The sequence below is a fragment of the Brachycentrus maculatus genome, unplaced genomic scaffold (genome assembly GCF_059751285.1).
Source record: "Brachycentrus maculatus isolate JH-2025_06_01 unplaced genomic scaffold, ASM5975128v1 h1tg000608l, whole genome shotgun sequence".
NCBI lineage: Eukaryota > Metazoa > Arthropoda > Insecta > Trichoptera > Brachycentridae > Brachycentrus > Brachycentrus maculatus.
In genome coordinates, this window is record NW_028281347.1 from 86,889 (window position 1) to 103,228 (window position 16,340).

The 16,340-nt window shown below is 31.3% G+C and overlaps 1 protein-coding gene across 2 annotated transcripts in view; it reads right to left on the reverse strand.

Moving 5' to 3' along the window:
- LOC148301100 (UNC93-like protein) overlaps positions 1-16,340 on the reverse strand; it is a 102,472-nt gene that overhangs the window by 81,359 nt on the left and 4,773 nt on the right. The window contains exon 2 of one of the 2 annotated variants that reach the window (XM_088273812.1): positions 8,334-8,465. The exons of the other annotated variant lie outside the window; for it this stretch is intronic. The gene's annotated coding sequence lies outside the window, so the exon portion shown is untranslated. The remainder of the gene's footprint in view (positions 1-8,333; positions 8,466-16,340) is intronic. 2 annotated transcript variants of the gene reach the window in all.

Here is a 16,340-nt window from a genome sequence, read left to right on the forward strand (position 1 = left end):
GGATCTCACATACTAATATAAGAGTTTCTGCTTAATAAAAAGCTTCTTTACATCTCACCAATAGATGTCTCTAGTGAAGTTTTAGTGATTCATGAACATATTCATGAACAGATTCATATATATAGACCTTCCAAGAATTTGAGTAGTGTGGTTGTCAATAATGGGTAGAATTGGTGAATGTTACACGTGTGTAAAGTGATCACTCAAACCAGCCTATGACGGTCGTAAGCCCCGTAAATGCCCAGACTTCCATATTCTTCTTCATCTTTGATGAGATGTCAAAAAATAATATGAAAATTATCATAAATAACAGACGATCAACAAAACGTTATCATCGGATTTTAAAATGATCCCTTGAGTATGTGAATTTATAAAAAAGACTCCCTGAAAAGCCTCTTGTTCAAATACGAAGAGGGCCCCAATGGTGGACGCTAAGGATCTGAAATGTATGTAAAAAGAAGCTATGACACAAGACGTCACAATCCAAAGAAACGCTTTGAACAAAATTACTATACAATAACTGAAAATAGTAATTTCATTATTCGTGGGGAAGTTTGCGAAATTCTAAGTAAGCAAAAAAACGTGTAGAAACAATTGTACGCACTTCTCTTCGCTTTCATATGAAAACTCAATCGTATTACGTAAAAAAATATTTAAAAATATGAATTTTCACATTTAAAACATGAAGGATTTGCGTTTACGCAATGTTTATCCATTGTTGAGCATAATTTATTGTAATGTATTTAAATGCCGATGAGTGATGGAGTCGCGAGTAGATTTTCGCGAGTTCAGCTTTCTCTCTGCGGAAACATTTGCAGTGAGCGATGGTTCGCGGCAAGATGTATTGAGGTGAAGGCCGACAGCCCGCCTCGGGTTACGGGCATCTCCGGCAGCCTCTGGCCGAGGAGATAACGGGCCAACATTCGCCAAATCTCGGACTGACGTTTGTATCTCATAAAACCTGTCCGAATTGACACTATTGGTCGATGAGCTACACGCATATTCTTCATCCCATCTACATATGTGGGCTATTACATTCCTGCGAAATAATCATTTTGTTTTCAGTAATTCATTCGGCAGTCACTTTGTGCTAAAATCTATCCATTTTAATACAAGTTTTACTTATAAACCCATAATTAACTATATAATAATGACTAAAGCCTCCTCCCTATTGTCAATGTTCCCACTGAAAAGAAAATAAATATGAAAAAAAATAATAAAAACAAGAAACAGTTCCTAGCCCCTCTTCAACCTTCATCGTTCCAACGACCCAACTCTAAAATTTAGAATTAGCTTCACATACGGTGTTTGAAAATTATGCGAATGCATCGAAACATGTGTCACAGTAGATTTTAAAAATAGTGGTATTTACTAAATAAAATTTAAATTAAAAATCATTCGGTTCTTTATTATGCGCAACTGAATACCATCAGTCATAGGACCAAACGGTTAAATTCATATTTTAAATACAAGCGACTTAATTGGTTAAGGTTCAAAATACGATAAATCTCAACATAATTTTCTAAAAACCCTGGTAACATTGATTTGACGTAATTGAATTTTCGCCTTAAAACCGTTTTTGTAATGATAAATAAGTTGTAAAGTACATATAAGGCTTTGAAAATAAAAGAGTTATTGAAAGGCAAAAAGTTTAGTAAAATATAAAAAATATTTTTGCCATAAATATTTTTTAAAAAAAAGATAATTCCAATATATATTATTCATGTTCGACCTCTGGCGCGGCTATTTGCGTTCTGAATTTGATAGTTGATGAAAATGTGTTCGAAAGGAAAATTTAAAAAAAGCTAGACTGGGGAGTATTTTCAACTATATATTTAATTATCAACTGCATTAAAAAAGGTCCTATTGAGAATCGCCTGTATACGCACATACATAGAGTAACAGTCATCAATTGAACAGCCGAACATTATTAGAGATTTGGAGAAATGAGAAGTGGTATTCATCAATTCAAAACATTTTGAGAACATTTTGAGTGTGTCCAAATAGTCAGTCAGAAATCTGGATTTCTCCACTTAGGAGTCATAATTACAGGTCATAAGCCCTGTAAACACCCAGACATCCAATTCTTTTTCATATATGTTGAGATGTCAAAATGCAGATTTTTTTTATTCAAAGGAAATAAATTTTTACAGCCGAAATGTATGCCTTGGATGTATTGTTATTTACTACGCAAAGTAAATCAGAATTATGACTTTTTAACCCATCCGCATATCATTTTTTTTATAAAAATGTACTAATTAAATATATCCCCAAAAGTTGCCCCGCCCAGAGGGGAGGTGACATGGTTTATCAATCAATGAAGCGCTAATATTTAGCACCTGATAAAACGAGACCAAACATAGAAATAATCTTTATTATAACTATTGCTGTTTTACGAGTAAATATGGTAACGCAAAACTATTACGCACGTATTTAATCGATTGTCTAGATCAGAAATCGCTCACTCCTTTCAACAACGTCATATATCCAAAATCGTAAATTTTCAGTTGCGTATGTTTTCGGAATGCCCAGAAAATGTACTATATCCCAGCAAAAGCGGCATATTTTTAACTTGATATTTTCCCGCTACAGGGCAGAAAGTGTTGTTTTTGCATTTAGAAGAAAATGTACTACTTATTATTTTTTTTAATATCCCAAATATTTTTCAAATAAAAAAAAAATTCATGTTTTACCTAAAAAGATCTGTTGCACAGTAAAAAGTTCAATAAGTGGCTTGATATTTATTTTTAACACATTCGATTATATTTTAAACTTTAAAAACGATCTCCTGAAATATCATGTTTTTTGATAAATGACGTTGTTGAAAGGATTGAGCGAAATGTGATGAATTGACAAGAAAACTTGAAACTCAGTGAAACATTACACCTGGGATGTAAAATTTTGAATTTTAACTGATTTTTATTAATATTTCAATCAAATGGATAATTCTTTCCATATAGGGACATCTTTGGTCAAGTGCCGTGAATAAATTTTATAAAAATAATAAGAAATAATCCATTACAGAAAGTTTTCTTTACTGATTCGTTATTACGTAAGTATTTTATCGAGTGTCTAGATGGCCCATCAGTATACTAGGAGCTTGCCTTTCATATAGGCAGAAAAGCAGTGCCTATCCCAACTTACCCGCGCGACATATAAAAACGCAACCAATACTTACTCCACTTACTAAGTAGTACCAGCTTACCTTACTACCTACCTCTACTGTCTACTGTAGTAAGTAGTACCTACTCTAATTAATTGTCTTTGCACGCCATTGTTGATGTCTTAATTAAACCGAGATTCGAGACTCGCGAAGTGGGCAACTCAAAATATCCTTCTTCCTCGATTAAGGAGGTCTTGGCTCGACCGAGCGCTGCGTGTTTACGATCGCAAATTCGAATGTTGTATGTAGATAATGATATACCAGCCAGGTAGTGATGAGTATCGTTAGATTCCTTTGGCCTCCGCGCGGGGCCGAGGTCTGGGGTTCGATGATCGGCTGAGGCCGCGGATACTGGACCATGCCTAGCATACCCGTGATGAAACTGCCCGGGATGACATTGTATCCCCCCGCATCGCAACTACATCCGCACTGATCAATATTTAAAATACTCTTTGCACTATTCGGCTGCCCAAACTTAAAACACAGTAAGGGACATTTTTTGTTGTACTTTTTTTTGCATTTTTGGATTAAGTAGAATCTACTTAGTCCAAAAATGCTAAAAAAACGTACTTCAAAAAATGTCCCTTACTGTGTTTCGAGTTTGGACAGCCGTATTGTTTTGAACTCTAAACCCAAATTAATTAGTATACACAATCGATGAAAAGATTGTTCTTAATGATAAATATTTATCCAAGACATTTTGAGTGTATCCAAATTCTTATTGAGAAATCTAGATTTCTCCGCTTATATTTACTTTTTTTGACATCTCAACATAGATGAAGAAAAATGTGGGGTATTTACAGGGCTTTTTGCTTATTTAAATAGGATTGTTAAGGGGTTACTCGCATTTTTCAATAAGCGATCCGGACGTGTTTCTGTGCACATTTTTTAAAAGTATACTCGAATCAGATTATTTTTAGAATATGTATTGAATAAAAATATCTTTTTTTTATAACTAACGATGATTTTTTTTCAAAACCAATAAATCATTTCGAAGAAAACTTATTGTTTCAATACAAAAAAAGTGTGAAGATCCGTTAAGTTTTACCTGCGTTAAAAGAAAATTTTGTTATGGATCATTTTTTTTTTAAATGTGGTTGTCAATCAAAGTTAGAATTGTAAATTTTGCACGTGTATAAAGTGATCATTTAACCAGAGCAAACCCTGTAAATACCCAGACTTCAATCTTTTTCTTCATCTTTATTGAGATGTCAAAAAAATTTATTAATATAATATGTCTGATCTTACTATAGCTGTATACATAAATATTTCGATTGCATATTAATTTTGTAAGCCTAAGCGGCCCGTTATTCAAAAAGAGCATCCAGAGTGGATTCGAACCCAGAAACTCTGATTCAAAGTCCGCGACACTAGCCGCGGGACCACAGCCCGACATTTATAATGTTATTTTGTTAATGTGCACTGATTTAACGTGATGTAACATATCGATGTATTCGTATGCAAGTGTTCACGGTTGCAGTTATTTAATCATAGTAATAATAAAATGATATTAAAACTTGGATTGCGTGATTTTTCAAACTATGTGGATAATCATAATGTTTCACAAACTGGAAATGAATAATGCATGTGCATATAATATATGCACCGCGATTGTATAACATTCCATGAGAATTGCATATCTGTGACTTATATCGCTATTTTAGACTAGCATTTTGTCCCCGAAATTATTTATTCATCGTGGGTTACAATCTGTATGATGATTGGTTTCCTTTTTTCATGGTCAGTCTCCACCCATTTTTATCCTCCGCTCTTCCTGCATGTCGAAGATAATTTGGTCCATGTAGGTTAAGCGGGTCGTCCTCTGTAGTTTGTGGCTTCGCACAGCCTTCCGCAATCGTAAGAAGCAGATCTGGGTGTCTTATATTGTGGCCTATCTATTTGGTTCGCTGTTGTGCTACTTTATTTAGTAAGCATCTAGACTCCCCAGCCCTGCTTAATACGTCGTTCCCTACATGTTACCAATGAATCACCACCAGCACCACATCTTAAACGCCACCAGCCGTCCCTGTTCTGCATGCTAGGACTAGAGTTTAAATTTCTTATTTAATGCTAAATCTTATTTAATGTTATTATAACTTGGTTTATCCGTCTGACTATTGGTGATAAAAATATCATACAAATAACGGAATTTGTTTATTTGGCCAGCAAAATTCGTTAGGACGGTCAATAAAAATCAGATTTTTTAAAATATTTATAATATATTTATATTAATACTAATGAAGAATATAAAAGTCTGGGTATTTACAGGGTTTACGACCGTCATAGGCTTGGTTAACTTTACTATTCTTTACTATACTATTTATTTTTTTCATAAACATTTTTAATTAAAATGAGGTATTTAGTTTTTAAGTCCCATGGTTTATTTTGTCCATTTTTGGCACGCACACATTTGCCAAATGGCGCCAATGATTTATGCAAGCCGATCTGAAAGATTCCGTTGACTGCGTTCGCTACACGACTCTCGCCTTTCGGTCACGTCTCGAGCGTGTCAATGTCGTACCCAACCCGACATACGAATGAGAGAAAATGGCCCGCAGAGGGAACAGCGCACGCGGCCCACTTGTTGCTCCAAAAGGGAAATTGGCCGGTAGAGTTCACTTGCGGAAATATACACCTGAAAATGTTTTACTTTCGTCGCGTACGTATTTCTGTTGACTCGTTACAAGGTGCTGTGAAGTGGGACGGAGCGCAAAAAGTTCGGGTCGAGTTAGACCAGTGGTTCTCAAAGTGGTCCTGACGGATCTCCCTAGGAGTCCCAAGTATTAATTAAGGGGAACCCCGAAAAGTTAAATTTGTTTCGATATAAAATTTCGTTGAAATTATAAATTATAATTTTTTTATTAAGAAAAACAGATCTAAGTACCTTCTCCTTTTAAACTTATAACTTATACAGTACATACTTATTGGTATCTTTTTTCCTTTACATTGTTTTAATTTTTCGTGTTCTGTTAAAATCAAATATTGTATTTGTAGTTTATATAAGCACTTTAATCTATTTATATTTTCCATATGTAGTTGTTTTTTTTCTAGTACTCTTTATTATAACCTGAAATAAAATATATACTCACACACAGGCCATGCCTTTGTGTGATCTTTTTTGGATTTATAAACATAAAATATATTTGCATTATACTATATTATGTTGTGAAATGCAAAAAAATAAATAAAGATAAAAAAATTCTAAAAATTGGAAGTTCCTGAACAATGTTAGGGGGTCGGGTTTAATAAAGTATTATTGAAAAATGTAATTCATTCTTATTTATCTTTAATAATTGCAAAGTTTGGAAAGCCACACACTATTGATGTAGAACTTATTCTAGCAGGTGTACGTAAGCTTTTGATATTATAAAAATAATTCCATTGAGTAATAATACTGTACGAAGAATAATAGTCGAAATGGCTCAGTGACGATAAAACTCTTTATGTGGCTACTTAAAAACATTTGAATTCTCTATACAGCTAGAGTAAACAATACCAGGAAACCAAGCTTTATTTTCAGCTTATGTGAGATTTTTAAAAGTAGAAAAAATCCCAATAATTGTTATTTGCTGTTTGTAAGCTGACATTCTTCAACAAAATTTTATGTTTACGTCACCATTTACCATTGAAGACATCTTAGTTGAATTTGTAATTTTTCCATTATGCATAAATATAGTTTTTCTCTGAAAAGGGGCCCGTGGGCCAAAAGAGTTTGAGAACCACCGAGTTAGATCAACGGTTCTTTTAATCTTCTACACCGGCGCCGTAAATTTAGAAAGTGCATTTCAAAAGTATTGCCAAATACCTTCATATTTATGTTTTATCGATCATTCTTAAACCTATCGAGCAGTTTGAATGTGTGCAACGATTAATTTAGAGGACGGACTACGTAGTGTACGGGACGCGTACTGTGCAGGTACGCGCAAGGCCCCTGGCTCGTTCACCAGCTGGGTCAACATCATAAATAATTTAAATGCTCCAATATCATAATGCTGCAGCAATGCATTACCGAATTATTCAATAATTCTCAGTTACGTGTTTTAACTATTTTTTATTTATTTATTTAATAAAATTATTTTTTATAAATTCATAAATATTTTAGACATTTCTACTTTTGACAATGTTAAAATTAGTAACGCTGTTCTCTCCAATAAAGAGACTAAGCACTTGTGCTTGGAGAGGGACTAACACACATCATTTATTGTTTATGTTTGTGACTGATATAATTTATATCTATTATTTTTTATTGTTATTTCCAACAATAGGATCAAAAATACTCACAAACTTAATAATTCCATATTTACTTTCATAAAAGTATTTTTAAAAAATGTCGAAGGTTTTTCGTAGATACTGTGTGGCACATTTTATAAAACTTTATAAAAGAAAGCTTTAACTTAATTTTTGACCATCTTTGTTTTTGGTAACGTCCGTTTTTGGTGAGTCCGCCTCCGTAGTGTAATGGTCAGCATGCTCGCCTACCGTTCTGGAGGTCCCGGGTTCGATTCCCAGGGGGGTTTAATAAATATAAGTGATTTTTTCACTCTAATATTTATTCAATATTACACTGGACTGGTACCTGAAGCGGAGGGCTGATCACCTTTGCTTCATGTGTAATCGATCGAGATAACACTGCGTTTATATGAAGCAGTGCCCTATGCACCATTGGGGTGCGGTAAGGGTTTTATTTATTTATTTTTGTTTTTGGTACTTTTCTCCAGCCGAGCCGTTTACAACAAGAGTCTTATAATCTTCCGAGATGAAAATTTAAATTTCCTTCTCTAAATTAATAAGGTTTTTGTAGAAACCGGTTGGTGAAAAGCATAAAAAATTAGTGCATAAAGTGGTTAAAAGCAAAATTTTAGTTTTATTTTTAACCACCTTGATTTTTTGTACTTACCTCCAACCGGTTGCGACAAAAACCTTGTCATCTTCAGGGATGGAAATTTTCATTTCCATCTCTGAATTAAAAAGGTTCTTGTCAAAACCAGTTGGAGAAATGTATAAAAAATAAATGTGCAAAATTTTGTTTCATTTTATAAAGTTTAAAAAATGTCTTGACATAACATGTTTCTTAAACGTTTACGATCGGAAATAAGTTTTAAAAACATTCAAGTAATATTATAAAGAAACTTTTTACTATAACAAGAATACAAAATGTGTTAATACATACGTTTCTTGTAAATGACGGTGATGCATTGACGAGGAATCTGTATATCATACGCTAGCGCCAGGTGCGCGTCGCTCCTCCGACGTCTTCAAGCGTCCCGGCGTATCGAAACTTGCCAAAGCTCCACTTCGAGCCCTGCGACCGTTAAAGCGATACTTAGTTTTGGGCTCAGATGCTCTCAACTTCAGCGAAAAAGGACTAAGTCGCATCAAATTTTCAGCAATATAAAAAATCAGCAAACGAACTGTTGATTTCAGCAGAGAGAAGTCCATTTCTGGCAAAGATCGCACATATTTTCAATAAAAAGTCGCACATATTATATGTAAAGTACAACAGTAGCAAGGCAGATATTTCATAAGTGAATTCACAGGTCAGCAAAGAAACGCTTTTTTCAAATTGTTTAATTTATTTCGGCAACGTGTGAATACATCAATTTTATCATTTTAATAAAAAATTATCACACCCATTATTTCGTATTTAGTACGAGTATAATCCTGGATTGACGTAAAATCTTCAATCGTTACTTTTGCTCTTGGAATTTTTGTTTTTGCCGGATTTTATGAATATACGGTTTTTTATGTCAAACTGTCAAGCATATTTACATATTGCAAACGAGAAATTTGCAATAAGTACGCAACAAAATTTATATATTGATTTGGTCGAAAGCCTTGTAAACACCCAGACCTTCATATTATTTTTCATCTATGTTCAGATGTCATAAACTGTAAAATAACTCCTAAGTGCAAAAACCCAGATTTGTGAACAAGTGTTTGGATACACGCAAAATGTTGTAAATACTTAAATAGCTTACTAACTTATAGTATTATTGTAAAAACGTTAAATAAGTTAAGTATTTTACAAAATATTTTAATAAAATACTATTGTATATTATAATCATACAAAAATGTCAAAAAAATGGTTGTTGTAATTACTACAATATTTTTGTTGTTGGTCTAAAGTGCGTTTATTTTTCTGCATAAAACATTTTGAACACGATGTTCTTAAGACCCAATATACGATAAATTGCAAATCAATTTTCTTCCGACCTAGGTAACATTTCACGAAATAGAATTTAATTCTTAAAACACCGTTTTTGTACTGAATAAATAAGTTTTTTTCCTAAATTAGTTTCTGGTTTTGAAAATAAAAGAGTTATTGAAAGGTAAGGAACTAAAAAATAATGTTTTTTTTTTCAATATTTTTTTGACCGGCAATATATTTTTGAGGCGTTGACCGGCTTCTAGCGCTGCCGATCTCATAACAGACTTCATATATAAACGAGTTCGCTTGTATTTTATCAGTAATAGGTGAATTTTATGAAGGAGAACTTGTGTTCTTTTAAAAGTGGGATGTTTTCGGCAGTTTTGTTTGGAAACTGACGGCGACGCCCTGAATATAGCTTTAGGATCAGCCGACCAATACCAGTAGTTCTTATCTCGCAAATTGCCAACGTAAACAATGTTTCCCTTAACGCTGGAATACGAGTTTCACGTGACTACCGATTGGTCGACTTATTCAAACAACAAACATAATGTAACATGTACCGAAATTTGAACTGCAAACATGTTCGTGTCCATTAACAAATATCTCGCTTCTTAAGAAAAAAAATTATAGGCACTTTGAGGTAACGTATAATTTTTTAACTTAAAATTTTTTATTGAAATTATTTAGTTGAATAAAAATTTCGTAATGTATTTTGTTTTTGTGTTTCTTTTATTTCTTCATCATAATTTAATTACTGTTTTCAATTTATTTAGGTCGTTATAATAAAATTTTGTTTATGACAGACCTTGTATCCCAAATAAACAAATAAATTTAAACGTTTTTAATGTGATAAAAATCAGGTTTATTTTTATGACAAATGTAATCTTCCATGAAATGAAATATATATATATATATATATATATATGTATATATATATATATATATATATATATATATATATATATATATATATATATATATACATACATATATACATATATGTATATATGTATATATATATATATATATATATATATATATATATATATATATATATATATATATATATATATATATATATATATATATATATATATATATATATATATATATATATATATATATATATATATATATATATATATATATATATATATATATATATATATATATATATATATATTTATATATAAATACATATTTATTGATATATTTTAGCTTTCCTGAATCCAATATAGAGTTCAGGTTGTGAACTCGTATGTACCATTAATGGAGATTAATCGAGGAGTTCCAAAAATTTTAGCAATGTGATTGTCAAAAATGGGTAGAATTGGTGAATGTTGCACGTGTGTTAAGTGATCATTTAACCAGCCTATGAAGATCATGAGCCCTGAATACACCAAGAATTCTATATTCTTTCTCATCTATGTTAAAACCTATAAATATTTTATATTTTTATTGTATGTATTAGATATTAGATTCTATGGAATATCCTCAATTTATACTTCATGAAAACAAATATAATATAAATAATAACAATATAAATTAATAATAAAAAACGCCATGAGCACAACACAGCAAGTACACACATACTAGTATTACACATATGGGATTATTTTAATTGAAAACAAAACGTGAATAATTTTTTTTAGTCAAATTTTAGTAATTATAAGATAAATATACCGAAGATTGTTGGATTTATCTTTTCTACCGATAATATAAGTTCTTTTCATACGTGGAAAATGAGAGATATTTTGTTTCATAAAGGATAATGGCCTTTATAGTCCTGGGATTTATTTAGCCTTTTGTTCAGGATAGGCCCCAGACCACTGCTGTTGTGGAACTCCTGTCAACTTAGCCCGCTTATTGACGTATTTTGTTTGTTGGAAAAAACATTGTTTTGCGGATAACAATGCATGTTTTTCTCACAATGTTCAAGGATGGAAATTGATATCTTGACTATTAAGCATAAACACATTATCTTAATTATAATTAAGTAAATTCAATACATTTAACAAACACATTTTTGCTTGATAGAATTTTGTAGATATAAAATCATTGTATATTGTATTTCTTAATGTTTTCGAACTGAAACATGGTTTTGAACTGGAATCTTTCAAATCGATGGCATCCATAAGGACACTACTTATTGAGAATAATGTCCTTTGAAAGTTTGATCAAATCAGGTTTATATGTCGTTATTTTTAGCACGTTTCTAGGTTCTTGCCAATATTTCTTACTTTACTTTTAATAAGGTTCATGCTTCAATAAGATTATTCGTAAATGTAGAGTCGAAGAGCCTTCTCGCAGAAATTTGTCCCTGAGCCACACTTTGCCTACTTACGCCTTAAGACATCGAGATGTCTTATAGAAGACGATTGTTGTACTGTATCAGGATTTCAAAGAGGAGAAATTGACCAAACGAAAAGATAATTTTGGTTTGGTCAATTTCTCCAAAGACTCCAAAGACTCCAAAGACCATTTGAATTCAAATCTGTAGCGCTTTTAAAACTGTAGGACCCGTTACTTTATCAAATTGAAATCATATATGATGTCTATTAAATAAAGATTAAAAAAATGTTATTTACAGAAGGGTTAACATGTTGTTTTTAATAACAAACTTACCATAGGCAGAGAAATAGAATAACCTGTCTTCATTATTCAAACTCTGTATCCATTAAACACATCGCCGTATTTTACCTTTACTATCCATATTATCACTAAGAGAACTGGACTAAATTATTTTCTTAAAGTAATTTAAAGTAATTATCTACGTCAGTATTATTTCGACGGTTTTGCAAGTCCTATGTGTATCTCGCAGCTTCTATCTTATTAATTAGTTCCTTCTCTAAGATTAATAAATGTATGCATTTATGTGAAAGAATGGTTGGTAAAATGGAAAACCGCAGAGAAGCAAAATTAAATAAAAAAATATTAAGAAAAAATAATAATCGTTCATTTACACATACTAATAAAGGAGTTTCTGCTCAGTAAGGGGCTTATTTTCATCTCACCAATAGATGAACCTCTAGTGAAATTCAAGTGATTCAAGAATAGTGTTTCAGAATTGGTTTATATTTTTGGAACTTGAGTTAAGAATTTGAGTGGTGTGGCTGTCGATAATGGGTAGAATTGATGAATGTGTAAAGTGATCACTTAAACCAACCTATGACGATCGTCAGCCCCGTAAATGCCCAGACTCACAAATTCTTCTTCATCTTTGATGAGATGTCAAAAAATAATACAATAATAATTGTTCTTATATCCAATTTCATCCTGCTGCGTTCTGTGGGCAAACGCATCACTAGAAAGTCATGAATTACAAATATGAAGTTGTAAATAGTGCTATGATGGTGACGTGAAGTGTTGTTGGGATGCTGGTATAATGATTATCCTAGCGAGGAGACGAGTTTATCTCGAAATCATAAAATAAAACCTTGGTGAGTGATAATATACTGACATTATTAACATTTTTGTAAAAAAAAAGACTGACCATAAAGTTATACTGCGAATATTGAAAATATAAATAAGAATAATTATGTTGTTTAAGGAAAAAGTGTTTTTGATATTGTCAGTCGAATACCGGATTATCACAAAATGACGCAAATAAATATGAATCTTTTTAAATAAAAATTATTTTAAAAACTAACAAAATAACCATTAAGCCACTGCCCCAAAGTGCAACTGAAAAACAGGTCAAAAGTCAACCCGTCATCTAATTAACCACCAAAATAAAAATAATAATAATAAATAATATAAATAATAATATTTCGATACGTTGTAGAGCCTTGTGTGCCATTGAGTGCTATTAAGGTTAAAATGAGAAGAAAAATAAGTTTCTTTAGGGTAGAATATAAATACATTCAAAAATCCGCGCGCAGCACCGAAACATGATAGAAGTAAAACTTCTTAAAAATAAATAATAAGAGGAATTTAATGATAGAGAGAGAGCATCTCAAAAGAAATTCAACAATACAAAATATTATTTTTATTGAATGTTTACAATAGTGTTTCAATTGGAAATACGGATAATACAGGTTTCTTGTAACCCAATATGAGATATATGTACATTTTTCGATATTTTAGTGATAAAGAGAAAAAAAATGCATGATTGTAGTTCCGTTTTTAGTTGTGGACTTGTTATTTATGATTTAAATCACAAAACACAATGACAAATATTGCTTACATTTCGCGTGGTACCTCACTGTTCATATATAGCATCTGATATGTACATATATAACGCGCGCATGCAAGACACTTATTATATCGCTTTGTATCGCGTTGTGTATACTCTACTCCTATACTGTCCACTACTTTATTTCACTGCCGGTAGCGTCGGAATATTCATTATACATGAAGAGCCATACAGCTCTCTTTCTTCTTATTTCTTCTGTCATGTAACGAAATGTGTCAAATAAACGTGACGCACCCTTGAAATTTCACTCTCCATTCTTGTCCAATTATTGATCGCGACCTGAGAAATTTCACTTCAAAAACTATAATTCACCTTTATTGATCTAAAAACTCTTTCGAAATCGTTTCAGGTTATTCACAAATTTAATTTATTCTCGTTTTAAGAAACGATTAAATTTTTTACAAAGTTCAATGCTAATATCAGACCTCGACTTCTGAGAAAATAAAATTCGAATTCGCGGATTTCATTGTTGTATGGATGTGAAAGGTGACTTTGTGATAAGGCTGAAAGTGTGTTATTATTTCGTTAATAAATGTTTATTTAATTATTATGATCATGTTAAAATCAATTATAGTAAATCGGATTTTATAAGCCGGGCGAAAATTTCACACAAGTCGTCAATAAAGATGATAACGCCATTTTACCTTTCTGTTGTATTATGTATTAGTGTACGGATAAATGTACGTTTGTTTCAATTCTTAGATAATGCCATGAAATAAACTTTTTTTTTCAATTTAAAAGTATTCCGCCTATAAAGCAATATGACAGAGAAAAACCAAGATGGCGAAGTAACGTCAGTTTTTAAAAGGACATGATAAATTTTAGTGTCGTTTCTTTAATTTACAGAGAAACAAGAGTATTTTGAGTCTTATACCATAAAATATTTCTTTATTTTATTTTAAACATGTGACTTGAGAATAAAAATAAAAATTCCATATAAATATTACTTTATTTCTGAACGTGTGGTTTAATTTGAAACTAACGATGTAAAATTGTTTCCGTGTGATTTTACAACAGACGTTACCGTTGAATTTGGTGCGATAATTTATAAAAAAACTTACACTTTAATAAATGTATAACTAATTTAAATAAAAATATACTTTTACGATATTTGAATGCTATTTACATTTATCGATGAAATCAAGGTATAATCGTACTTATAAGTGAAATTATGTCATCGTAAATAGATGTAAAATGAGCACTATGGACCAAAAAAGATAAAGATATTGATGTTATTTTTTACAGACACTAGATTATGCACCGTATAGATGATTATCAATATGGAATACATAAAAAATCATGAAATACATATTAAATACATATTGTCTCTCAATTTAAAAACCATGTACATATTACCCTCTTAAAAACATGCCACAAGGCCTACCCCAAGCAGAAGAAGATGAAGTATTTATTTCGTCGAAAAACTTATGTTTTCAATACAAAAATGGTGTTTTAGAGAGAAAAAAAAATACGGCCAGTTGTACTTAGACTTAAAGATAATTAAGTTGCGATTTTTTTAATACTGAGCCTTAAGTTCTCTATAAACTCTCTCGGTTATAGTAAAAATATAGACGATATGTCGGTTAGTAGGATGTGATAGGTTCGACTACGCGTGAGTATTTAAAGCTTAAACGATACCTACTTAAATTCAAATTAATTTAAAAATGATTGTAATCTATACGTAATACAGTGTATTTGCAATAACCCTAAATAACAATAGATTTGAGCTGAGGCCCAATCGTTATATTTGGAAGAGTATAATTATAAATACGTTTTTGGTGTCCAGTTTGGGACGTGATTGGAAACGTTGAGTGTATTTTGTAATTGTCATTGAAAACAAAAGTCCTTATCACTTCCATTAAACATTCTGCTAACTGCTTAGTGTCCCATCGTTAGCGGCGCAAAAATCTTATAGTTAATTGTGTTCGTATTATTAGAAACAGAAATCAGATACATAAAATATAATATCATAGCGTCGCACCACTGGCACTGCACTGGACGTACGCGCATGAATAACATATTTGAGCTCCATCCGTTTAACCCCGCTCATGTCTGGCAATTTTACAAGTTGACATCTCAAACTAGATGAAGATATGTTGATCCTTAAAGGCTTTTACTTGTTTCAGTAAGTTTGTTGTGTTCTCATCTAATTGATGACATTTGAACGTATTATATTGCACTGATTTTCAATTCATGTGTTTTTTATATTATTTATTGATTCGGAATTAAATTTGTGGAATGACATGTTGATTATTTTTATTTAATTAAAACTCTTGTATAATACCACAAAAAGAGTTTTATTTCATTACGTACGACTATTTTCGAAAAATGAAATGTAACTTAACAGTAAAACTCAATAAGTGGTATTATACAAATGTTGTATTTTATTTTTAATATGTGTTTTTCATTGTTTGAGAACAATGAAAATAATTTTTAGGTTTTTAAAGGTTTTCTTTTACTTCTATATGACAATGATAAAGAAGCCGTTTATTGTTGTTGTAAATTATTACTAAGAAAAAACATAAATTTGATTATTGATCCGGAATACAGAATATACATATACATGTATGTTGTGTGTGTGTGAGAGTAAATAAACGTAACCCTGTTACTCATCTTTAATATATTATATATATATCATCGTGTCTTCATTTTTTTTTAATTTTTAGCATATATATCGCGCAAATTGATATTTTTGTGATATAAACCATATATTTTAATTTTATGCTACTTAAAAATCAAAATGAGCGAAATTATTATTATTTGTGGTTTTATCAAAACCATTTTCAAATCTGACGTTTCTTGAACGAAAGAAAGCATGCTGAAAGTTCGTG